This window comes from Ochotona princeps, chromosome 8 (genome assembly GCF_030435755.1).
Source record: "Ochotona princeps isolate mOchPri1 chromosome 8, mOchPri1.hap1, whole genome shotgun sequence".
Taxonomy (NCBI): domain Eukaryota; kingdom Metazoa; phylum Chordata; class Mammalia; order Lagomorpha; family Ochotonidae; genus Ochotona; species Ochotona princeps.
In genome coordinates this window covers 55,926,498-55,950,957 of record NC_080839.1, presented here as the reverse complement: position 1 = coordinate 55,950,957, position 24,460 = coordinate 55,926,498, and the positions used below count along the sequence as shown (strand labels likewise).

The 24,460-nt window shown below is 43.7% G+C and overlaps 1 protein-coding gene and 1 pseudogene across 4 annotated transcripts in view; one reads left to right on the top strand and one right to left on the bottom strand.

Moving 5' to 3' along the window:
• Positions 1-24,460, top strand: part of LOC101529675 (cysteine-rich motor neuron 1 protein) — a 187,479-nt gene that overhangs the window by 8,340 nt on the left and 154,679 nt on the right. The gene's annotated exons all lie outside the window — the stretch shown is intronic.
• Positions 2,760-3,419, bottom strand: LOC131481022 (adenylate kinase 4, mitochondrial-like; annotated as a pseudogene).

Here is a 24,460-nt window from a genome sequence, read left to right as displayed (position 1 = left end):
TGCTGTTGGGGGTAAACTAGCCTGTGTTCAAATCAGATCTCATTGCTGGGGCTTTGTTTTTGTTTTGCTTTTGACTGGGCCTGGCTTACCTATTTTTCCCTGGGTTTCAGTTTCTTCATCTGTGGACTATTAAAAAGTTTTCCTCAAATATTGTGCTGAGGATTAGAGGTAATTCCTACAGTGCAGTGTCTGATCCCATGGTGTGTGCTTATGTCTGTATACATACATACATACATGCATACCTGTATGAGACGTGATCCTTGCTAGCAGTTACTGATATCGAAGAGATTTTAAAAAATGATTCCTACTTGATTTTTCCATCCTTACTCCCTCTTCCTTTTGTTAGTCTCTACTTTCAGAACACCCTCGCACCTGCTCCACAGTGAAGTCTGTCTCTGCAGTTGGGGGCACAGGGTGGGAATTCTAATATGGGACCTTTAAGAGCCAAGGACTGTGCGTTACTGGGAGTGAGAGGTCTGGCTGCGCTGGGCCGTCCGTGGGTTGCAGCCAGCATGAACACGCTTCCTCACACTTTTGGAGTTTTTGTGATTATTCATTTGGTTTTATGGTTTGAGTCCTTCCTCTAGTTTTCAGAGGCAGAGAGTGAGATACCCCATTGACTGATTCACTCCCCAGATAGCCAGGTCAGCAGAAGCTGGCCCAGACTGAAGCCAGAAGCTGTTACTGGGGGCCTCCCTCATGGGAGACAGGCATCCAAGGATTTGAGAGATCGGCACTGCCTCCTAGGGTTCCTGTTAGCAGGAAACTGGAATCCTAAGTACAGCCAGCACATGCCCCCAGGCAGTCTGATAAGGAATGCAGGCTTAACCCAGCACCAAATGCCCACCTCTAAAAGGTGACATTTTGATGGCTCCTGGCTTCATGAGAAGGAATTAAATCTTCTTTGATAGACGTTTTCTGTAGATTTCTGGCAGCCATTGCTAAAGACACCAAAGACCCAAGGAGCGGGCAGAGGGAAGGCTGTTATTTCCTAATGGGGTTGTGGAAGGAAGAGGCAGCAGAACAGGCTGCATTCAGAGACTGGCAGTAGCAACGGAAGGTGTCGGGGCTGGGGCCCACATGCCTCGCTTTTCTTGACCATAGGCCTTCCCCTGTCACCTTTCACATGGTCTGGTGCTGCAGGCTGGGCTGGGGTTTGCATTGTGCTGCTGTAGAAAGCTGGGAAGGAAGAACACCTAGGACTAACCCTGGATTGATTGGCTCCGGTTCCTAGTGTAGGTGTGATCCTGCAGAAGACCAGAACTGCATATTTTAAACTGGGATTCTTTCATGCCTGGGAATCGGCATCAGAAACCTCAAGGCAGATGCTTGACATTGGCGATCACAGAACAAAAATTAAGAACCTAATGAGGGTAAAGTCCTTGGAATATGTAGGTTGTAAGTTTTTTGACAATCAAGCTTGATTAGCATATAGACATTAGATTATGTCTTCAGAAACCTTTTTGGTATCATAGTAGTACCTTGGATCAACCTTGGATCAACAGTGCTGGTATTCACACATTTAAATAGTAAACTTAATTGTTTCAGGGCTTTGTTTAAGTACATGTTAGTTTCAACACTAGCAGCATAAGGTAAAAGTCCCTGGGAACATTAAAAAAATATTAAAGAGTTAATTGTTTTACTTTTGTAATTTTATGTTTCAAGTTCCTGAGAATTTGGAAATTTTAACTTCTGAGCAACCACCTACTCTCACAATGGCAAGGTTAAAAAAAGATATAGGCTGTAACTAGAGACTATGCCTGTCTTATTTAGCATTTCAAAACAAAAACTATAAACAAACATCTCAGATTCAAAACAGAAAGGAATTTCTGGCAAGGCAGAATGAAACTGGAGCCTGCAGTCCTGGTCTAGGAGAGGTAACCTATTTAGCTTCTTATCCGAAGGCTGCAAGCGAAATGTTCCATGGCTGTGATAAAACAAAAGGCATCTCAATATTGAAGCATTGTGATACCTCGCTGAGTGACCGCAAGAGCGCTGCCAAAATAAGACCAGGCTACCTCGAGCATGTTTGACCTGGACTGGACTGTATGAGTACGAATTGGACCGCTTTGGACCTTAAAATGTGTGAGGAATCTTCCACGTGGGTTGCATGGGCCCCATCCCCTCACAGTGTTTATAATTCTGCAGCAGCAGAACATTCCATTATCTTATCAAATGCAGACCTTGAAAACTTTTTCTCACTTTCACAGTTGGGAGTTCTGTTTTTTTGTTACCACTGCCTTGGACATTAACTCAAGACCAGATACATTTCTGTGTTTTTAATCAAGAAAGTGAATGTATTATTAGATCTTAGCTTGTTTCAGCAAGGATTTGAGGCTGTTCAGAAAGATTAATGTGAGAGAATGTGTATAAGAACTGCATGATAAAAGAGGACAAATAGTAGTCATGGCTTTGGGATCTTTTCTTTCCTTGATAGCTCAAGGCTTAGATAAAACCTCCTGCACTTTCCTTGGCTTCACTTTGGGTAAATTGTCAAGATACAATTAAATGGATACCTGCCTGAAAGTAGGAGTCCTGAATCAGATGTTAACTGGGGCCACTTCTGGTCATCAGATCTATGCATTTATGGTCTACAAGTGCTGGGCAGGAGTCAGGTATTACCTTGTATGTAATTGCAGATCCAGGGAAGGAGAAGATGGTAGTATCTACAGACTTCTACCAGGTGCTGGAACCAGAAGGCCTTAGAGGAAAAGACCAGAATCCTTCCCAGTTTTTTTTTTTTCTTCCACCGAGCAAGCTCAATATGCCTGTCTGGATTTAATAGGTGTGATCTTGTTTGAGAAAAGCATGTAAACATAAGGCCAGAGGTTATTAGTCTCCATCCCCAAAAACTGCTGGAGCACTCCTCGGCTCTTGTATAGCTCAATGACTGGCTTCACAGCATCCTTATACTGTCTTAGCCGGGCAGCAGCTGCTTCGGGCTTATCTTCCTCTTGTTGGATTAATGGTGAGCCAATGATGCCATCAATTCCATGCACATGAGGTGGGTTGAAGTCCATGTTATACACTCTTCTGCTGGGACAGTGAATCCAACGACGGCTGAGCCGATCTTTCAATTTCTCAAATGGAATGTTCAAAGTGATCACTAGATCCAGGTCACAGATTTTGTCTAGAGCTTCAGCCTGTACTCGTGTCCTCGGAAAACCGTCCAGAAGCCAGTGCTGGCCACTCCAGTTCCGAGAGCATCAGGTGTGTGATGACGTGATCTGGGACCAAATAGCCTTTCTCTAGGTATTGCTTGGCCATATCACCAACTTCCATGCTGGCCTTGATACTCTCCCACAAGAAGTGGCCGCTGGAGAGGTGCTGTGGGTGTTCTGGGCAATCATCTGGCACATGATGGCCTTGCCTGAGCCGGGCAGCCCGAGGATGACTGTTCGCAGGAGTTTGGAAGCCATTGCTTCAGTGAGGAGGCGACCCTGGGAGCTTGACCCCTGCCTCCGGCACCGTCTGCTCGCAAAGGAACTCGCTGGCCGTCCCCAGTTCTCTTTACCAAAAGGCAATGAGGACAACAAAACACAGATCTTGGGAAGTTAGAGACATCTTTTGCATGTCTGTGATCTTTAAACGGTGTTAACTGTAACCTAGCCTGGGTCCAAGGTAGACCTTATGCTTCACTTCTATGCCTATGCCAGCCAACTACCTTCGCTCCTTCTCCATCTTCTCATTGAAGTCATTAATTATGGTGGCTGTGAGGTAGGTGGGTGACAGAGCCTGCACAGGGAGAAGCCTGATCAGAGACAGGCTGAAACTTGCTCCCACGCTGCTCTTCTGCCTCTGATGCTCAGAGTTGAGTAATTGCTGTTCTTCCTAATACTACAGGCAGCAGCCAAATTCTCCGCATTCTTTTACCTTTGCTGCTGTTTTCACTTGCCTAGGAGTTTCCTTAAGAAGCAGACGGAATTGAAAGAGACCTAGCAGTAATCCTGCCTGAAAAGGAGTCACTGGCCAAACGTGGCACACAAGGGTTCTTGTTGGGAGGATGAAATGACGAGTCCCTGCAGGAGAATATGCCACAGGCTGCACCTGTGCCCTCGTCTCTGTGGAACACTGACTGGGAAACTGTCTTCCCGAAAGTGTACCTCAGGAGCAAACTGTGAAGCATGGAAAGTTTTCTTTTGTATGTTCTCCCTTGGCAGGATATCAAGAAAGGATAGGAGTGGGAATCTTCAACCTGGTAGAATACATGTTATTCTAACGAATGTGATAGCATGTCCTGCGCTGTACACCAGCACTCAGCTCAGCTTGCTTGTGCCGTGTGGATATTTTTGCCAAGAGTGGCCTTCCAGAATGAGGTGTTGGTTCATTCCAGCTAGTTCTCCATTTAATAAGTCTGCTGAAAGCCTAATGCTCAATTTGGGAAGATGTGACAGTAGAAAACTCAGTAGCTAATCCGTTATGTAGCTGTCTTTCGTGATTCTCATTTTCAGTCACCAGAGGCACCAATCCTTAGCAATATGGACTTATTTAACTTTTGGTTTTCTGTAATACTCTATTTTTTTTTTTTTTTTTTGCTCCCTGCCCCCAATGATTGGATGGGGCAGAGCTTTAGTCTGTACATCATGTAAGAGTTGACTAACAGCAGAGTAATTATTTTGTATTATACTGTGACTTGCTCTGTGTCTGCTTTTTTTTTTTTTTTTTTTTTTTTTTTGCTTTCCTCTGAGGACGGATTTCAAAAGTTAAATCCTGTTCCAGATCTTACCATCTATCTACCAGGCTAGATTTCTGGATAGTTGCTAGTAGTGTCCTGTCTGAAATAGCCACGGACGGATGGGTGGTGTTAAGTTTACTAAACCTGAGCTTTAGTCTAAGATAGGTTTCCCCTTTCTCTTCTTTGGTACATAAACAGGTCTTTATTTGTTCGTCTTCCTGCTTCGTTGGTGCACGTTAGCCTGAGAATTGTTAGACCAGAGTGGCAGTGGTGAACTCTGGATTCCTGGTACCCAGCATTTTGCTTTTGGAAGCAGCCAGGGAGTGCAGTGCGAGTTTGCTCTTGTGAGAGTTTGTGCTAGTTAGGAGATTGACAGATGCTGCTCTTGCTCTCGTCTGTTTCCCGTTGACCCTCCTGTTTTGGCAGATGCCTACCGTGATCCATGACAGACTAGATCTCAGGTGCCCAGAAAGCCCTGGATAGATGCTTTCTGACCATCTTTCCACATGCCTCGGCATTGTTACCAGCATGCTTGCGTCCAGCTAGCTAGCCTGCTGGTTGGGACCTGACTACTAGAAGTTGGTGCCAAGTGTCCAACCCTCTGTGATGACCCCTCCCAATAATTGCATTTGCATTAATGGCCAAAAAAAATGTAGAAATGTTTGCTGGGATAACATCTGCCAGCACACCAAGGCCGTTTGACACAGGACATGAGGATATGGATCAAAAAGTGGCAATGTTTTATGTAACAAAGTCTTAACAAAGTTGTATAGAATTGTTAGTTCAAAATGATGTGACCACAACAGAAAGATAATTTTCTAGCATCAGCAGTTGGGTCGCTGAATGAATACAGTCAGAGAATGTCTTTGAGAGAAAAACATTCCTTCTTTCAGTAAGTAGCTAACTTTGTGCCTTTATGTGTAGGGTGTGTGTGTTTTCCATTGCTCAGGGCACAACCCAGGCAAAGAATGTTTTGGGGTTGCATCATGGATGTGCTGAAAACAACTCGCCAGCTTGATGCCAGATGAGTGTAGTTATCTATTCTGTAGATTGGCAAACTGACAATGACTTCTGAACACATGAAGATTGTGCACTGTTTACTTTAATTAAAGTGTTTTGACTTTTAAACTACCTGTTTAATTGGGACATCTCTAGGTAGGAAAGTGGAATTTAGAGATTATTTCACTTCTTGGTGATTATAACCCAACATGCCAGTATAGGATGATTTACAGTAAGCTGTCATTGACATCTGTGAACATTTTAACTGTGATATCAGAATTATAGGGTGAGGACTAGAAGAGCCCTGTAAAAGTACAGCGAAAGAAGCCATAGGAACTCTTGCTAGGAGGAGATGAGATTGATTTTCACAGATAATATTGGGTAAAAATAGGCTCTTGGCAACTAATTTTATTGATTGTCTATTCCGGAAATCATACTGAATGCTTTGGAAAGAAAAAGGGAAAAGCAAAAACTCCCAGCCAACAAAGGGCTGGAAAACTTGAGGGAGATGAAGTATTTACATGCTTTAATAACAGAAAACATGTCCAAAAGAAATACATAATTACAGCTGCATCTGGCACTAACAATAGCCTGTGTGTTATATTTTTTCAATTGTGTGTGGATATATAAGCTTATACCCTTGAGTCAGAAATGCTTGGGTGCTAATATTTGTTGAGAGGATGGAAAAGTAGAAAGGTGTTAGGAACTAAAAGAGGAGCAAGAAGGCATGAAAGATGACGAGTAGCAAAGAAGGTGCAGTGATTTTTCTTTAAAGAGGGTGTATTTCATATACATAATTATTCCAACTACTTCCAACCTTGATATAATAAGCATTTAACTTCCCATAGGCCCACAGTAATTTGCATGTTATTACTAAAAGCCCACAGGTAAGGGAAAATTAGACTGCTAAATTAAGGACTTGACTATCTTGCTGCTACCGTTCTGGGTATTCTGACTTCATTTCCAGTTTGTTTTGGTCAAAGACCCTTGGAGAACTCAGAAAACTCAGGCATTCGGCCAACATGTACCTCCTATGATCTACCGCAGCCAAAGGTTTGGAGGGCAGAGCTGGCCACTGCACAGTGGGTGTGGTGCAGCCTTGCCAGTTCCCCAGAGCTGTCTTCATGTCCTTTCAAATGTGTTCTCGCCCTTCAAGCCCTGCCACTTCGTTCAGCTTCCTTTGTGAAGCTTTTCTGTGCTGCTCAGCAAGAGAAATGCCATCCTCCTCCCAACCCCTCACCTTCCAGCCCCAGGGCCCATAAATAGTCTGTTCTCCTTTCCCTGTTGTAGTACTTTCCATTCTGTGTCCAGTTCACATTTCTGTCTCCCTGCTTTGTTGTGATCCACTTTGGTGCCAAGATTGTGTGTTATTGTAGTACTTGGCACACAGGAAGAACTCAATGAGCATTTGTTGACTAAATGTAGACTCAAGGTCATCCAAGATATTATACACAAGCTTTTCCGTCTGAACTGTTTGGTTTGTATTGTGGAAACTGGAAGGAGCGGGGTGACCTGGTAAGAGAATCCCATAGGAAGTCTCATCATTGTAGAAGAGAGCTCAGCCTGGTAACCATACCCTCCCCAGTCAGAATTCCTTAGAATTGTCCCATGATGAGTCCACTTCAGCTGTATGTATTGAGATAATTGTGTCTGGGAGGATTGTTCTTCTGGCCAGTTTGTCATAAAGATGTCCTCTTTCATGTGCTGGCCTCTTACTGGAGGTTTTTTAAAAAATTTTTTTTTCTTTGTAGCTTGTTACTTGTAATGTTTGTAGAGCAAGGGGTCTGCTGCACTGAGAGATACATACAGTTCACTTGACAAGATGAATTCTTGATGGTAGTGGGAACAGACTGCTGGATTCTCCAGTTTAAGTCCAGGTTTTGTCTTACACATATTTTGTTGACTAATCAGGAGAGACTTTATCAAACATGTATTGAATGTTCAGTCTCAGTGCCAAGAGCAGTGGATGATGCAACCTGCGTATAGCTTTAGGTGATCTCCAAACATCCCAAGGAATGTAACTGTACAGAGTCTTTGCGGAAGGAAATCCTAAGCCAACAACGTGGGACTGGAAGTGTGTGACTGCGAATAATAAAAATGCTTCACAATGGTTGGAACAGGAAGTTCACAGGAATTTAGGAAAGCAGAATCCCGTTTGGATTCACTCCAAGCCCTCTGACTTCAGGGACAGAGGAATTCTTGATGATTAGTGGCTGGAGCCCTGACTTGTTATTATTTAACAGTGTGGAATTGTTTTTCTTTCAGTCCTAGGCATGAATTCTTTGTTTTTCTGCAAGTCTTAACGTGATTTATGCGTTAAGACAGAGCAAGACGTTCGACACTGAAGGAAAGACTAGCCAATTAGGACCTTTTGGATGATACACCTGCGTACAAAACTGCTGTAAGAGCAATGTGGCCCAGGTAGAATACGCCACAGTGATGGAGACACGTAGAAAATCACACTGGATCTGAGCGTGGGGGTGTGTTCTGCCCACTTAGTTCTTTAAGGCAGGTGCCCTGAGAGCCCCATTGTTTTTCACCAGCTTCACACTGATACCCCCATTGTCACTTGTTCCTTACTGAACATGATAACCCCATACCTGAAAGGAATTGTTGGTGTCATAGTTGGTGTCTTTTCCTGTAACCCCCTGTAGATCCTTTCATTGATTACCACTACCTGTTACCAGAGTTTGGGGAAAAAGGAGAGGCAGCCTGCCCTGCTGGTGAAACAGAGTCCCAGTTCTGGAGCTCTGCTTGTCCGTAATGCTTGTGGGCATTCAAGTGAAAGGTGGAAATGAGAAGTAAAGACGCTAATCAGCAAAGTATGGAGAGTGGAAACTGTAGGCTGCCCATGCCCTGTGGATATTCTGCAACTGATGGTGTGTTCCTAACTTGTGTGTGCCTTCATTACAGTGTGACGTGTGAGACAACACCCCCAGAACCTTAGCGGCAGGTGTGTTCTCCTTCGAGTGATCCCTTCTCCAACACTTTATTAGCAGAAGGAATGTTCGACTTGATGACACATTGCCAAAGTGAGGCAATGCCACAGTTAACTTGGCGTAGCAGGGGGTGCAGGTGAAGGGCCCAGAGCTGTTCCTCTGGCTGACATAGCACACTTATCCTCAAGCTTCCGTAAAACACATGAATGGAAGAAAGGGCTGGGAAACACTCAAAAGAGGGAGTGCCCATCAGACTGTTAGCCAGAGTAAACACTGCTTGTAACTGAAAAATAGACTTCCTGGAAGGAGACCACTGCAGAAGTGGGTGTGAAGTGCAGCCAAGTACCATTTTCAGTCTTGCAGGTAGCAGGGGGGCTAGGCAGTCCTGAGAGGAATCTCTTGGAGCCTGGGGTGGGGGAAGGGGTCTGTGCTGTAACAGCCTTTGCACTGTCATCCACAGCAGGGTCTGGAGAACTTACTTTGGGAGGAAATGTCCCACTGGGGACAGAAAGCAAACAGATAGGACCTTATGAGAAGATTGGAAAGAGGCTGTCAGGGGTCCTGTGATGGAACTTGCAGGGGAGCCTGAGACTAGCAGAACCACAGTGGGAAAACATCCCTGAATCCCCCCGTGTAGAATCAGACATTCCTCCTTTGGTCAACGATTGGTCCCAGTGGGAAAGTCATTCTACAGCGGATGCGTCCTGTGTGTGCACATGTTGCAGATTATGTGATACATACATATTCTTGTGCTCCCGTGTGTACAAGCTGCATATATGTGAAAAATCCCTTCAGGATTACATACTTGTTGTGGCGATCTTTTAAGCTCATTTTTCCATGATGGTTGTGTTAGTTATTGATGCTGATAATTCTGTTAATTCCAACAAAACAGATCTTCTCTGGCCATCAGTGTTTATGTAGATAAGTACATGTGGATTGTCTCCTGAGCAGTTTACATACAATGTTCCACTGTCTTCTGCAGTTACTTGGGGACTGATTTGTAGTTGCTGCTGTTGTACCCAGGTCATATGTCAAGAAAGGCAGACCCATAGTAAGGATTAATGTGGAAACTTCTTAGACCTTCCATACTCAAGTGTTTCTGGGTCTTTGTTGCAGACGGGAAAGGTCCTTGACTTACAAAATGAGAGTCAAGCAGTTTTAATGGTCATGAATAGATTCAAGCTCTTTCAATGGCCACTCAGAAACATGTGGTCTGGTTTCAATGTAGTTTGTTTTGAACATCTTAATTTCCCTAGTTAATGTATGTTTTTAAGGAAATTTATAAGGATAGCACAGCTTAGGATTTAGTTTTCCAAAATAATTCTTATTCCAAACACAAGATTCATGTTTTCGTAGACAAACTTTTAAAACCAAACACCGTGTTTTTTTCCTTTTCACTTAGTGTTGTACCCTTTGTTTACCCATGCATCTTGTACTACTTTTTTTAAAAGATTTATTTATTTTTATTACAAAGTCAGATATACAGAGAGGAGGAGAGACAGAGAGGGAGATCTTCCGTCCGATGATTCACTCCCCCAAGTGACCGCAATGGCCAGAGCTGAGCCAGTCTAAAGCCAGGAGCCAGGAACTTCCTCCGGGTCTCCCACACGGGTGCAGGGTCCCAAGGCTTTGGGCCGTCCTCGACTGCTTTCCCAGGCCACAAGCAGGGAGCTGGATGGGAAGTAGGGCTGCCGGGATTAGAACTGTTGCCTATATGGGACTCCGGCATATTCAAGGCGAGGACTTTAGCTGCTACGCTGGGCCGTATTCTATTTCTTTATACCAAGTGCATTTTCCTATGTTGCTGCATAGTCCGTTTAAGCTGAGTGATTAAGATGCATGGATTGCTGCTTTCCTCCTTTTTCTTTTACACCTTCCTTTCAAAACTATATGAAAAGCAAGGTAGGAAAACCTAGACATTCTGGGTGAGCTCGGCAGGTCCCCTCCCTCTAAAACCTCCCCCTGTGACAATCTTTGTTTCCTTGCCTTTCCAAGAAAATAATGTACAAAATTCTTTGTGGTCTTAAGGGAATTGCATTTTCCCTACTAACCTAGTCCTCCCATGCAGATGGCCATTTGTACCACCTTGCAAGGAAATGACCACCGGCTGCTCATGCGTCTGATCATGTGTGTCTAGGCGCTCAACATGAGGACCGTGTCTCTAGATTGCTGTCTTCTGTGTGTGCTGCCGCTAATTAACCACTTGCAGGCTTTGTACAAGTAGAAGCCCACTGTATAGAAGCATTTCACGTCTACTGCCTTTCTTTAATGGAAGCATAGAACAGGTATTCCTTGGTTGCAAATATTTATTATGAAAAACGGATATAGTTAACTAGGTCCCACATAGGAACTGGATATGAATTCCAAGATAAATTTGCAATCTTTATGCTTTGTATGTACCTTACACTCCCCTTACCTAGAATTTCCATCCCGGGATGTAAAGTAATTTTCTGCGTTCATCATCTTTTAAATTAAAACCAGAGGCTAGGAATTTATCCAGCAAGGCACATACAAAACTTGAAAACTTTTGGATCATCATCAACATGAAATTTATTGAACTTCTGTAAAGGAATATTGACTACTTTTCTTGTCATTATTGGCCGTAAAACTAACAGTTTTTATAACTCAGATATTATTGGAAAGGTAAATACCAGTTTTGTAGTATCTCAGATTTCATTTGTGCGATCTGTTGTAAAACAAAAATTCTTAAAATCAGTTGCTCAAATAGTTTGTAAAATTGAATCATTGTTCAGAGATATTTTATAACAATCAATGCTTTCTGGACTACCAAAAAAAGGAGTAAATTCTGATTACCACCTTACCATTAAATTATGTTTTCTGTACTGTAGATCTGTGACCGGCTAATGTTTGGATAAACTTGGTGCATAAAATGCTGAACGTTACCTGCTGCTTATTAGGTACAGAGAGGACCTGCCTAAACTTCTTTAGACCAGAGCCTTTGGTTAAGTAAAACCTATAAATAAGCCAAACTTAATACTCTTTTGGATAACATTTTGACTTCAAAGAGCCCACTTTATTGAAAAAGAAAAAAAAAATCTTAATTGGAAGGCAAAAAATCACATCCAGCCTAATAGTTTAACCTCAGGTATTTGGGGATTTTAGTTATAATATGTAATAACAACATGAACTAAAGGCAGAACATGTAAAATATTTTAAAAGTACAAAGTTGATGGATGCTTACATGCTGCAGTAATAAATATTTGACACTCCTGCCATCAGCAGACATGTACGCTGTGGGTGTTTCCTCGGCATCAATAAGGAGGTGTGGGCAGGGCACCTTGCACGATAAGGTTTGAAAACGAACAAGGAGCCTAGGACTTTCCTAATCTAGCCTGATACAGGGCATGTAGGTCTTTTTAATTAAAGGTGAGAATCAATGAATTGTCTGCAGGGCTGTGGAGTTCATTTTAAACTAGTTGATCTCTATTATCAAGCGAAACGGCTGGTGCTTTCTGTTCAGAATCTTAACAAGGTGATTATAAATGCTTCCATCCATTTATAATGAAATCGCTTTGCATCTTCCTTGTTCCCTGGCAGTTGGCGAAGCCCCTGCAATCAGTGTAAGCTGCATGTCAGGCGAATGTTTAAACAGTAGGTGAGTGTTAGTACAACTCCGCTAGACTGCATTTCCTTGCTTACAGAGCTCTCTGGAGCTTGGCCAACCCAGGGGGAGGGGAGGAGGAGAGGTTTGACTGCAAGAGCCACACCTTTATTCCTGACTGTTGGGATGTGGGACAGTGAGCAGTGGTATAAATAGAGTTTGAGGGAGACTGCAGGCTAAGAACATCTCAGAGGTGCACGCAGGTTGGGTTTGTTTGCTTATTGCTGCTTCATGCTTTCACCTTTCCTGAGTTGGTGCTTGTGAACGGAGCATAGCTGCTTTTTTTTTTTTTCTTCACTTTGCTTTTATTTAGCGAGTACCAAGCATCTTAGGGAAAAGGCCGCTATGTGAATGCAAGCCTGTAGTGTTTGGAGGGTGAAGAGGCAGGGTTTGGGAGTTGGAGGCTCCTTGCAGCTGTGCCTCACCATCTCGGTGCAGGGAGAAAGCAGTGCCTCATGAGCCCCGGCTCTAGTCTGTGACTTGGGTGTGACTTGGAGACTGATATTTCCCCCATGCATTTGCCTCGATCCACGTGGGTTTAGGCTCACAGCCAGCAGCTGTCCTCAGTCCCCCAGCCTCTGCTGTTGGGAACCTGAGAGCTCTTTCCAGTCAGCTGTCCACAGCCACCCCCATCACTGGACACTGGTCTGCATTGACTACTGGCACTGGTTCGCTCTGAGCTCTGCTCCTGACTCCACAGCCCTGTTGCTTGCTGCCCACATAGTGAGTCACTGTGGTGTTGAGGCATTTTACCCACTTGTGTAACCTGCACACATTGCTTCCATTTGCCAGGATTGTTAGGGACACGGTCACAAGAAAACCCTACTTCCTTAGCAAGCATCTGGATGAGAAATTTCTAGGGAGAAACCATGTTTTACTCATGAGACAAAAATGTTGATTTATTTCTGTAAACCACTGTTGTTGGAATATTTCAAACTGCAACATTTACAGTAATCAGTGATATTTTGCCCTTGTGGGTTTACATTTTAAACTATGTTTATGTGCAAGACAGGAGCTAGATAGGCAGAGGATATTAAATCAAACAGCCCACTGTGCTTGTTTGTGGTCTCTTAGTGCCTGGCTTTGGGCTGTGTCAGTGGCAGAAACAGTAATTGAGACCATCTCATTGATAGCTAGCAGGTGCTTCTTAGGGAGCTTGATTTGTGGTGTTCCTTCTAGGGAGGCATCGCCTAATAGGTTTCTCTCTTACTATTGGGGAAATAACCAAAGGCTGCTCTCAGTTACCACTCACCTCTAAGAGGAACAAATGGTCCCCAAAGATTTGGATGAGATGGCGGGGCAGGGTGCCAACACTCATCTTTGAGGTGACTGAGCCATATGTAGGAGGAAGATCACAGCTTGAACACAAAGAGGTAAGTCGTTTTTCTAAGTTATGAAAGTTTAGAAGCTTATGTAGGTAATTTTTCATGTGGCAAAAAGAATAAAGGACATATGTCCTTGTGCTCTCTTGGTAGGAGTTGAGATCCTAAGGACAGGAAGTTTTGATCAAGGATGGGTAATTGTAATTCAGGCAAGATGGTTTTAGCAAAGTGATGATTTCTATGGGGATAACAAGGACAGTAGCCCAAGGCCCGTAACGGTGTTTTCTAAGTAGTTTCTTCTTACTCTGAATGAGAATGTGCTGCTTCCAAAAGTGCTTTATTGCAACAAGATTGCAATAATAAAAATCCTTTATCTTTATGGAGAGATTTGGAACTTCAATACATATCCATTCCAGTGAAGCAGCTTGCCGTTTATTAAACTTAAAAATCTGGTTTTGTTTGCTACTGTCATTTGACTAGCTTTCCTCTTTTATCTGCATCCCCCCTCCGACCCTTAAGTCTCGGTGTGTTTTAGAATTCCTGTTAACCATTAAATGCTTCCCAGCTTTTCTAAAAATAATAAATATTTTAATGTAAGGATGTGCAGTATGGTTCTTGTGGGGCAAAATTATTTCACCAGTGGTTTGAACATTTCATCCTTTTGAAAAGGTAACAGAAGAGTATGCAATTCATATTCTCAAGTTTCTCTCATGCCAATTGAAATGTTGCTTTAAAACCAAATCTTCACAAAAGAGCATGCTGCCTGTCCCTGCTGCTGTAGTTCCACACTGGGCAACCTGACTTCCACCCCGAGCACTGCACGGCCGTCTGCACACAGTGCAGGGAGAACAGCTCATATGCAGGTTTTTCTGAAAAGATCACGGAGTCATTTTGCTTGTGAAAGAGGTAGTTTGTATTTGGTGCGGGGGCAGACTTGAGTCCAAATTCTAGGTAATTCAGGGTGGTTTTCACTACATGCAGAGCATGGTTCTCTACTCCACATGTATTAGCAAAGAAAGGGATGTCCTGAGTTGAGCCCTTGTTTGACAGGAAAGGATGTGACTATTGGTCATGGATCCCTTTTCGGTGAGAGCAGTTGCTTAGAAGATGATCCCATTGTAACCATCTTGCCTACAGTCTTAGCTTTTTTTTTTTTTCCCGAGATTTATTTTATTGCAAAGATATACAGAGAGGAGGAGAAGAAACAGAGAGGAAGATCTTCTGTCTGCTGATCCACTCCCCAAATGGCCACAATCGCAGAGCTGAGCTGATATGAAGCCAGGAGCCTGGAACTTTGTCCAAGTCTCCCACGTGCGTGCAGGATCCCAAGGCTTTGGGCTGTCCTTGACTGCTTTCCCAGGCCACAAGCAGAGAGCTGGATAGGAAACAGGATTAGAACCGGCGTCCATATGGGATCCCGGAACATTCAAGGCGAGGACCTCAGCCGCTAGGCCACCTTGCCAGGCCCCAGTCTTAGCTTTTGCTCTTAAACACTCATAAGGCAAGGGAGAAGATAGACGTTATGTTGAAGTACGTCAGTGGGTTATAGTCACAGGCTGTTTTCTGCATAGACTGTCTTTAGCAACAGAACCTGGCTGACCAATGCCTTCTGTGACTTTAACACCTGAATGGCTGCCCTAAGTGAGCTCCCTGTCACAAATCTCCTGAGGCGCATTTCCCATCTCCTCCTTTCCTAGGACTGTGTCCATCAATCGGGTACTGATGGGTGAGCCAGGTCCTCTTAATAGACACCAGTCCAGCCATGATCAACCCCTGGTCTATCTTGGGAGGAAGTACTGGATCTTTAGTCATTAGTGTTATGTTGGTTTCCCTACCTGTTTTCGTATTTGAGCTCAAATCCTCATTTCTCCTCCAGCTTCTCTGTTTTGGGTTCCAGTGGAGCAGACCTCTGTTTTAGAGGGATCTGATGTTGGAGGCCATGTAATAATGTTCTCTTTGGGTCCAGATGGGACTTAGCTGGGACCTTGGCTTTAGAGGGGATCATCATAGGATATGTATTTTCTGGAGCCTGATTTCTTAAGCCTTAGGACCTCGCACGCAGGGGCAGCTTAGTGATCCTGGGGTAGCCAGGATCTGCAGAAATGAGTCCATATCCTACAGAGTTAAAATCTAAAAGGCACAGAGAGGAGCCAAAGGAAAGCAGTGAGTCCAGACGAGTCCAGGAGATACTAAGTCTGAGAAACAACAGGCAAACAAACACATAGTACTGCAGAGGAGAAACTGCCTTTGGGAAGTTAAATAAGTTAAGTTGCCTTCCCAGTGGAAGTGGCGATTTGTTAGTCAAAAATACGTTAGACTGTGTAATTGACACAGGTTAGACTATTACCATCTGAGAGTTACAGACTGAAGGTTTCCTCAGAAAACATCTCTATGCAGTCACCTCAACAGATGCAATAACCAAGGTCCATAATATTCTTTGCATTCTCTTGTTCTAAACATCAAGGTGATGGCCTATTCCTTTCTAACCCACAGGAGACGGAGAAGCTTCCTCGTGCTCACTGTGGAAGGAGATCTTGGGGCCCCCGTTGTCTCCCTGTTCATGACTTTGTCCAGAACACAGAGCCCAGGGGGTTGGATCCACCTCTGCTGAACTTTTCCCTCCTGGCTCCCCTCCTTGCCTTTCCCCTACCCCCCACGAAGGAATTCAGAGCCCTCCCATGGTGGTGTGAAGCCACTGGAATGTGGCACTCTGACCCCTGGCAACTTGTGTCCCCAGTGGACCTGGCTCAGGAAACAGGAGCCATTCAGGGGAGGTAGAAGGATTGTTCCCTGGCCTTGGGGTGGGATGGAAGGAATGGAAACACTGGGCAAGGTGACCCCTACTTTGCCCAGGAGACTCCATCAGAGTGCTGGCTAGCAGGCAGAGCAGGCAGGTTTGCTCAGTCCAGACCCAGGGCTGGGGAATGCTGGCCAAAATGGGCTCGGTCAGGGCAACTGCCAGAGCAGCTGGGTGAAGAGGAGAGCAACTAAAGAAGAAGCCACAGGCAGCCCAAAATGCAGATGAAATTTTAGCCAGAGGTGAGTTGATGGTTGTGCAGAAGGAATGTCCAGTGATTGTGCAGGCTGTTTTGTTCTCCTTTCCCTTAAGAAGATAAGGACATTAAAGAGTAGGAAAGATCTCCTAAAGAAATTTCCATTCCGCTTTCAAAAAGTAGACTACCTCTGGAGATGCTGCGCTCAGCCTAGGCACAGTGTCATGGGGTTAGTGGAGTTGTGTGCAGCTCCACTGTGAAGTCCATTGTAGGTTTTTCTGTGTTTTGCCACCATTGATAGACCCCTCTTGATATACTCTGGTTAGTTACCTCCCTACAGAGGTTTCAAAGAAACTGTTTATTTCTCTAGCTGTCAACAGCTATCCGCTTTTCCCTGGGATAAGGGAGTCTTGTGTCTTCAACTTCCAGTTGAAGCTTTTTTGCATAGCCATGGTGTAGAGCAAGGACTTAACCTCCTCATGCAGTCATGGAACTATGAGCCAATTATATTATTGCTAGACTGCATGTGAGCCAGCTTTTCATTGGGGGTACTTCAAATTCCATGCTCGTGGGAAAGATATACAAACGACAAAAGTCTGTTTCTCAAACACCTGTTAAGAGGAGAGACCTCCTGAGGCCTTAGGTTTCCTTTGCAGCTGGAACCTCCCTGTGCTAAATGAATTAACTCTTCCGGTGCCCTGGGTTGTCTAGGTTGATAGTGCTCCATGATCCTGGCATACCACATCGGACGCAAGAGTACTGATCTCTCTTCTACAGAACGTTACATAAGACCCTAGGGATAATGGCTCTGTTACTAAATAGAACTGTCTTGGTTATTAAACTAATTCACTGGGCAAACAGGTATGTGACAGGTATTCCTCCACTTGATTGATTCCAGAAGCCACCAGATGAAACCCAGGGGACTGTTGGCTGGCCCTGTGCAGTTCAGAAGGCCATTGTGCCCCTATTCCACGTGTATGTTTCCTGGTCTGCACTGAGAACTCATCTGTTTTACATAGCTTGGGAAATTCAGGGCAATTGAATTATTAAATAATACATTAAGTGCTTGTTCTAAAGTTTGAGGCCACATATCTGTGTGTTCTGATCCTTTAAAAATTGGTGATCTTTGTTAATTAGGTTGTGCATTGACTCAATATCCTCTGAGAATTTTTTTCCATCTGGCATTTTTTTGAATATGATAAAAATTCTTAATGTGCACTAAACTTAAGAAAATACTAAGTTTTTATTTAAACTTTACAAGTAGGACTTAAGTTTAGATGTGTTTCCACAAATTTGGAGTTTCATCATTCAAATGGTTTTGACTTCTTTTATATCTTAAGGGCCAGTTTTAAATAGAAAATATGTTGTGGCCTGATGATGTTGAATAATCCACCAACTTGACTGCATATGGAAATGTGTGTCGCTGTAGTGTGTAGAAAAAGGATGGAGTAAGGCACATGTTTTCTTTTGGAAGCATTTTAAGTATTCTCTAGACGTGGATGTTTCTGAATGCATGTGCTCTCATTTGATGTATAGAAATATATAGACATTTAGGCTTGGTGTGGTAGCCTAATGGCTGAAGTCCTTATCTTGCACACGCCGGTATCCCGTATGGGATTAGAACTGAAGCCAGTTCTAATCCTGACGGCCCTGCTTCCCATCTAGCTTCCTGCTTGTGGCCTGGGAAAGCAGTCAAGGACAGCCCAAAGCCTAGGGACCCTGCAACCATGTGGGAAACCTGGAAAAAGTTCCAGGCTCCTGGCTTCAGATCAGCTCAGCTCTGGTCATTGTGGCCACTTGAAAAGTGAATCAGCAGACAGAAGATCTTTCAATCTTTCCTCCTCTCTGTATATCTGACTTTACAATAAAAATATGTATATTTTTTTTTTGCAAAAGAATGTATAGACATTTGAATTTGGTGCTGCTGTGTCTCAGAAGTCTTGAATCTTGCTTGTTTCCTAGTCTCTGAAAGGCATGAATTTTTATAAAGTTGACTGTTTTGTTTCTCAAACATCATGACACAAGATGCCAAATATGAGTGCAAAAGGAATGAGAAAATTAAGTTAACCTCAATCTTAGGCACCTGTGGCGTAGTTGGAAACCTGCTGCCTTGCTTTCCACATTAAAAGAGCATGTTACCTCCTAGAATAGTCCCCCAGTCAGGTTTCCCATTCATTTAGTTCAGTTAGCAAGTGAGTGTCTGGGTTGGCTCTGAGCTATTGCACAATACAGCATGGTTAAGGTGATGATGAGGCTGAGATTGGCAGCTTCAGTTCTGCCCAAAGAAGCCCGGATTCCAGCTGTGAATGAACAACTGTGAAGCCCTGAGATCAGCGGGCTTCTTGGAAAGGGAGAAGCAAGGCTGGGAGCGAATCAAATCGTTGTCTTTGAAGAAGACATTTCAGCTAGGTACAGCAGTCCCAAGAGAAGAAAGAATGAGCCTCAGCCAAGGAAATGGAATCAGCCGAAGCCCTTGGAGGTGGAAATGTGTTACATCTTCAGGGGATGAAGTATGAAGGGTGTATTGTGTGCTGGGCTCGGTTCCACATACTAAAGCGTTAGCAGCAAACAGGATTGAAATGATTCTCCACCAAGTTGGGGCTCTCTGGGAGAGAGAAAAATCTGCCGGGTTAATCAGCAGAACATGCCACATCCCCAAAGGCTGTAAATACTGTGGAGGAAATAGCAGAGAAAGGAGACAAGGTTTGTAACGTTGTTAGTTTGCAGTGTTAAAGTAGAAAGGTCAGGGAAAGTTGAGTTTGATCATACCCCTGAAGGCATGAGGCTAAGAACTCTTCCTACACCTCAGGCCAGGCTTTCTAGGCTGAGGGGACTCAAATCCTAGGGCCCTGAGGCAGTGGCGGGGAAGAGAGGGGAGTTCCTGGAAGGCTAGCTAAGTCCCCAGCAGAGACCTCATTGTGTATAGGAGGCCTTGGGTTTGGCCCCAGGGACACAACAGAGCCATCATAGAGTTTTATGTCTGGCCTGTTGACTTGTTGCTGAGGGTCAGAGTCAGCAGTTAGTAAAAGCAAAGGAAACATTGGTTTTGTAAGAAATGTGCAGATACATACTTCAAATACATTTATATGTGCATATTAACTTTTTTTTATTGGAAGGACAGATACACAGAAAAGGAGAGAAAAATCTTCTGTCCGCTGGTTCACATCAAGTGGCTGCAATGGCTGTAGCTGTGTCAGTCTGGAGCCAGGAGCCTCCTCTGGGTCTCCCACACAGGTGCAGGGTACCAAGGCTTTGGGCCACCCTCTGCTGCTTTCCCAGGCCACAAGCAGGGAGCTGGATGGGAAGTGGAGCATCTAGGACATGAACCAGTCCCCGTGTGGGATTCTTGCACATGCAAGGCGAAGATTTAGCCACTGAGCCATTGCACTGGGTCCTTCAGACATATTTGTAAGGTTTTTAAGCCTTCCTGCATTCTTGTTGTATTTGTATGGTCTTTTTGTGGGCATCTCAAACTGGTACATTGCTGTGGAAGTTGCAGCCCTCCCAGAATGTTAGTATTGATTTCTTGATGTATCCTGAAGGAAAGGTATCCTGCTTTCATTGTCTTTATAATCTGTATTTGCTTCTTTCTTTCAAAGGACTTGATGGCTTTAAAATCAGATGAGCCATCTGAAACTTCTTCATGTGGCACAGTGTGTCTCTGGTTCTCATTTCTGATGTACTGCACTACCACCCATGTGAGCACATAGAAGCCAGTTGGATCTTCGTGATGTCGTAAGAGAAAAGCTCTGGACACAAGTATCTAACTTCCCCCTACGATTGAACTGGATAGCAGTAGGCGGTTAAATGGTGTGCACACAGCACGGTGCACGTGGAGTGTCGGTGCCCAGCTGCTTTGTCGCTAGGACCAGATAGCAGGGCATTCTCTGGCTATGCAGTAATAAACAAGATCAAACACAGAGGTGTACTTGCTGCAAACTGCCATCTTCCACAAGAAAAGTCAGGGGTTTGGGTTTTTAGGACAGATGATTCTTTGTGGGAATATTAGAGTTAACAGTAAAGATCTGTTAGAAATGTAATTGTGAGAATTAAATTGCTTTTCTACCTTTTACCTTCCACTTGGCTTATTCTGAAGAATTCAGATAAATTATTAAGGTAGAGTTCACAGCAGTGCTCTAGTTGATTTGTAAAAACATTCCTTAGAAAATGATTGCTGACTGATTTCCCAAAAGTTGTTATGCTGAAAAGATTTCTTAATGCTACTTACAGATCATTACGCCTTTTACAAATCATTATCTGCCCCTTGGGTGCATTGCAATATATGAAGGCATTGTTTGCCTTAACAAAGAAGCCCTTGTTTCTTCGATGATGGAGTAGTTCAGGTCGTGTTTGTATATTGGGTTTTCTGTTCCGATTGTTCCAAACGTGTCCCTGCAGCAGCGTCTGGGCTGCAGGGTGGCTTAGGAGAGCCGTTGCCACTGTGTGGCTTTGTGACCATCAGCAGTGGGTCTCTAGGCCTTATTTGTGGAAGGACTTCAGAGTGTGGAGAAAAAAATCAGTGTTTGTCTTTCTCCTAACATCGTCTGGATTTGCTTGAACTTGAAATTTTGCCCACCTTTTGACTCTTGTGTCCTCAGCTCCTTGCATCACTGTGAGGCGGTAAGCTGAAGTTTGGCCCTAGGTTACAGAGCTTCCTTACCTCAGCTAATCGTTATTCCTTGGACAGTGCAAAACCCAGCCTCTGGACGTCTGAAAATGTCTCACCATTTTGGGGTGAATTGTATGTTCATTCATTCAAATTGTTTGGTTAGTGTGATGAAAAACGTGTATCTTCCAGAGTTCTTTAGGATTTATTTCCTTTTTGTTGGAAAGTCGGGTACACAGAGAGGAGGAGAGACAGAAAGGAAGATCTGTTCATTGATTCACTCCCCAAGTGGCTGCAACGGCCAGAGCTGAGCCAATCCGAAGCCAGGAGCCTCTTCCGGATCTCCCATGCAGGTGCAGTGTCCTAAGGCTTTAGGCCGTCCTCGACTGCTTTCCCAGGCCACAAGCAGGGAGCTGGATGGGAAGTGGAGCTGCTGGGATTAGAACTGGCACCCATATGGGATCCTGGTCATGGAAGGCAGGACTTCTAGCCACTAGGCCACCGTACTGGGTCCCAGAGTTCTTACTTTCAAAGTTCCATGATAGTTTGTTGTTTAAAGTCGTGTTCCTGTTTCTTTCACTGTGGTGTTTGCACTCATAGGCGAGTGAACACCATTCCATGGCTAGTCTTCTGGATTGCTCTTGGTTATTTGACTCAGATTTAGGTCACAACATATATTGATAGTGATAAAATGGTAGTGTGTATTATATAGGTCTATAACTACCACTCTGGCAAGAAGCCTTAGTGTGGCTCACATCATTTTGTTATTGTCATGTGATAGAGGTGCCAGAGAAGGAGATAAGGGTTTATTATTACAGACCTAGTATAGTTGAAGTATATTATAATCATTCTCACCATTTCACGAATATTGATATGTGGGCTTATTGCTGAATACATTGTTGAGATTACAAGGAAACTTCAGTTACTGTCACTGTTTCACAAGTCTAAAGGCTGAGCGCCAAGAATCTCTCTCAGCTGTTTCTAAATAACTGACTTTCTTTCCCTAACACCATAGTCACTTTGCAGAAAGACTTGGGCTCATAGAAGAGTCACATTGTGTTACTGGGATTCAGGCCCTGTCATCTTCTTCCTCCATGTGCCTGTTCATTCTTTCTGAGCCATTTGCTGAGCCCCCTGATAACTCCATGAGGAAGAATAACACTGCATCTTTAGCTTTAAGAACTGTTGTTTTCAGTAGAGATTGAATCTGCAGTTTTATGGTTTTTCCACACATGGAATAATAGAAGTCCTGCAGAGGGCATACTACTTGATTCAGATCTCTAGGGTAGATGAGACCTGGAGGAAGTGTTAGACTAAAGGGAAGTCTTCAAAGCAAAGGAAGAGAAACGCTTCTGAGCAGACAGAACTGCATGAGCCAAGCCATGGGGTCCCTTAGCAGTGTGGGCCAGGGGTGGAACACGAGTCACTGAGTGTTGCTGAAGGAAGAAGAAGGCATACAAGAGATGAGGTGGAAGAAGTGGGTTTTGCATTTATGCCAAGGAGTTGCCTGAGCAGATGTTGGATTTTTTTTTTTTTTTTTTTTTGAAACCCCAGGTCCTTAAGAAGTTTTATGGGCCTGTTCCCGTGATACCCCTCCTGGGATGTATAATGGCACGTGCCTGAGTGCACTACACGAATGTGAACCAGAAAAGGACATCTGAGATTTTCCTTTAGGAATGTTGGAGTTCACTCTGCAGGCAGAGAAAATAAGAGAATTTGACTCTGTGCTACAGAAGTTCCGTCAAACTAACTGTAGTTAGGAAAAAATTAAATAGACATCCAAATACCTGTCTTTGTTGTTTAAAAAAAATGTCAGACATGTAATCTTTCATGTCTAACTTTGTAACTTCTCGGTAGAACCACTAAAGAGAAACTGATTGAAAGAAATGCGTATATCGAAGTACCTAGATGAGTTAACAAGCTATGTGGGGCTGTTAATCATAAGCCAGCATGAGATGTCTTAATAATCTTTTTGAAGAACTAGTCTTTCACTCTCTGCATATGTTTTGTATAATTCCCATCATTTGTATTCCTTTGGGCTTACTCTCTCTCTTCTCCCAGTTTCTTCCACTGAATGCTTAGCTCGTGTTTCTCCCACCTTTCTTTGTCTTATAAAATTTCCTTTATACTTTAAGCTACATCTCATATGTTGACTGTTAAGTATTTGGTCAATTTTTCTATAAGCCTTGGCCATTAAAAAGCAAAGTACATTTTTAAAAATAGCAATTTCCCAATATATACAGAAGCTGAGACAGTTGTGCAGAAACAGTACTTCCACAATGTTCAGTGCAGTCAAGGCAGCGCTGTTATTAAATCAGATTTATGGAGGCCTTAGCTGGTGAATTCTTTAGGAGCAGTGGGGTTGGAGTGTTCCGGAAGGTGTTATTTGTTAAAAGCACTGTTGGCTTGTCTTAGCGCACATAGCAACTTTGTTTTCAAAGCCTCAGACTGTCCTGATAATGGGAAACTATTTTAAACTTAAATCGTGGCCACCCTACGCATGTGACTCTCTGGCGCTGTTCCCAACAAATTGTTCTACATTTTGCAATTTGAAAAAAGATGCCAGAATCAAAGGAACATGAGGATAAAATTGGAAGAAACCTAATGGATCACTTATTACACCTTCTTTTAGTAATGAAACAGTGGGCATCTGGAGAGGTGAGCGCCCACTTCAGGAACCCATGTGCACCAGGGTTTGAGCTGAGGTTGTGGTCTCTAGGGCTGGGATCCTCTGTAACATAGCACACCCCATCAGACTGCACTCTGTTCAGGTGCAGTTTGACTGTCTCGTCTTTAGACATAGTTGTGAAGGAGAGTTGTCTTATAGCCCTAATACTTCCTTTCCTCGTCTGTTTTTGAGTTTGTGAAATCCTTGCTTCTGGAGACACTGGTTGTTTTAAGTTCCTTCCTGTTGCCATGTTGTACTTCATGCTGTTAAGAAGGAAATTACCCTGCCCTTACTTAACCTTTTCCTCTGTCTCAGGAGTCCCAGGAACATTTTATTCACATATTTGGTCTGGTTCTGGCTCAAATTGTGAAACATTTTGCCACAAAGTCCCTTTCCAAACACTTTTTTAAAAAATAAAGTTATTTGAGAAGCAAATAGAAACAAAGTTTCTGTCTGCTGGTTCACTCCCCAAATGCTCACAAAAACAGACTGAGCTGAGGCTAAAGCCAGTAGCCAGAAACTCAGTCCAGATGCCCCATGTGTGTGGCAGGAACCCAGTCACTTCAACCATCACCGCTGCCTCCCATGGTTGGCATCAGGACAGACATAGGCATTTAAACTCAAATTGGAGTGCAG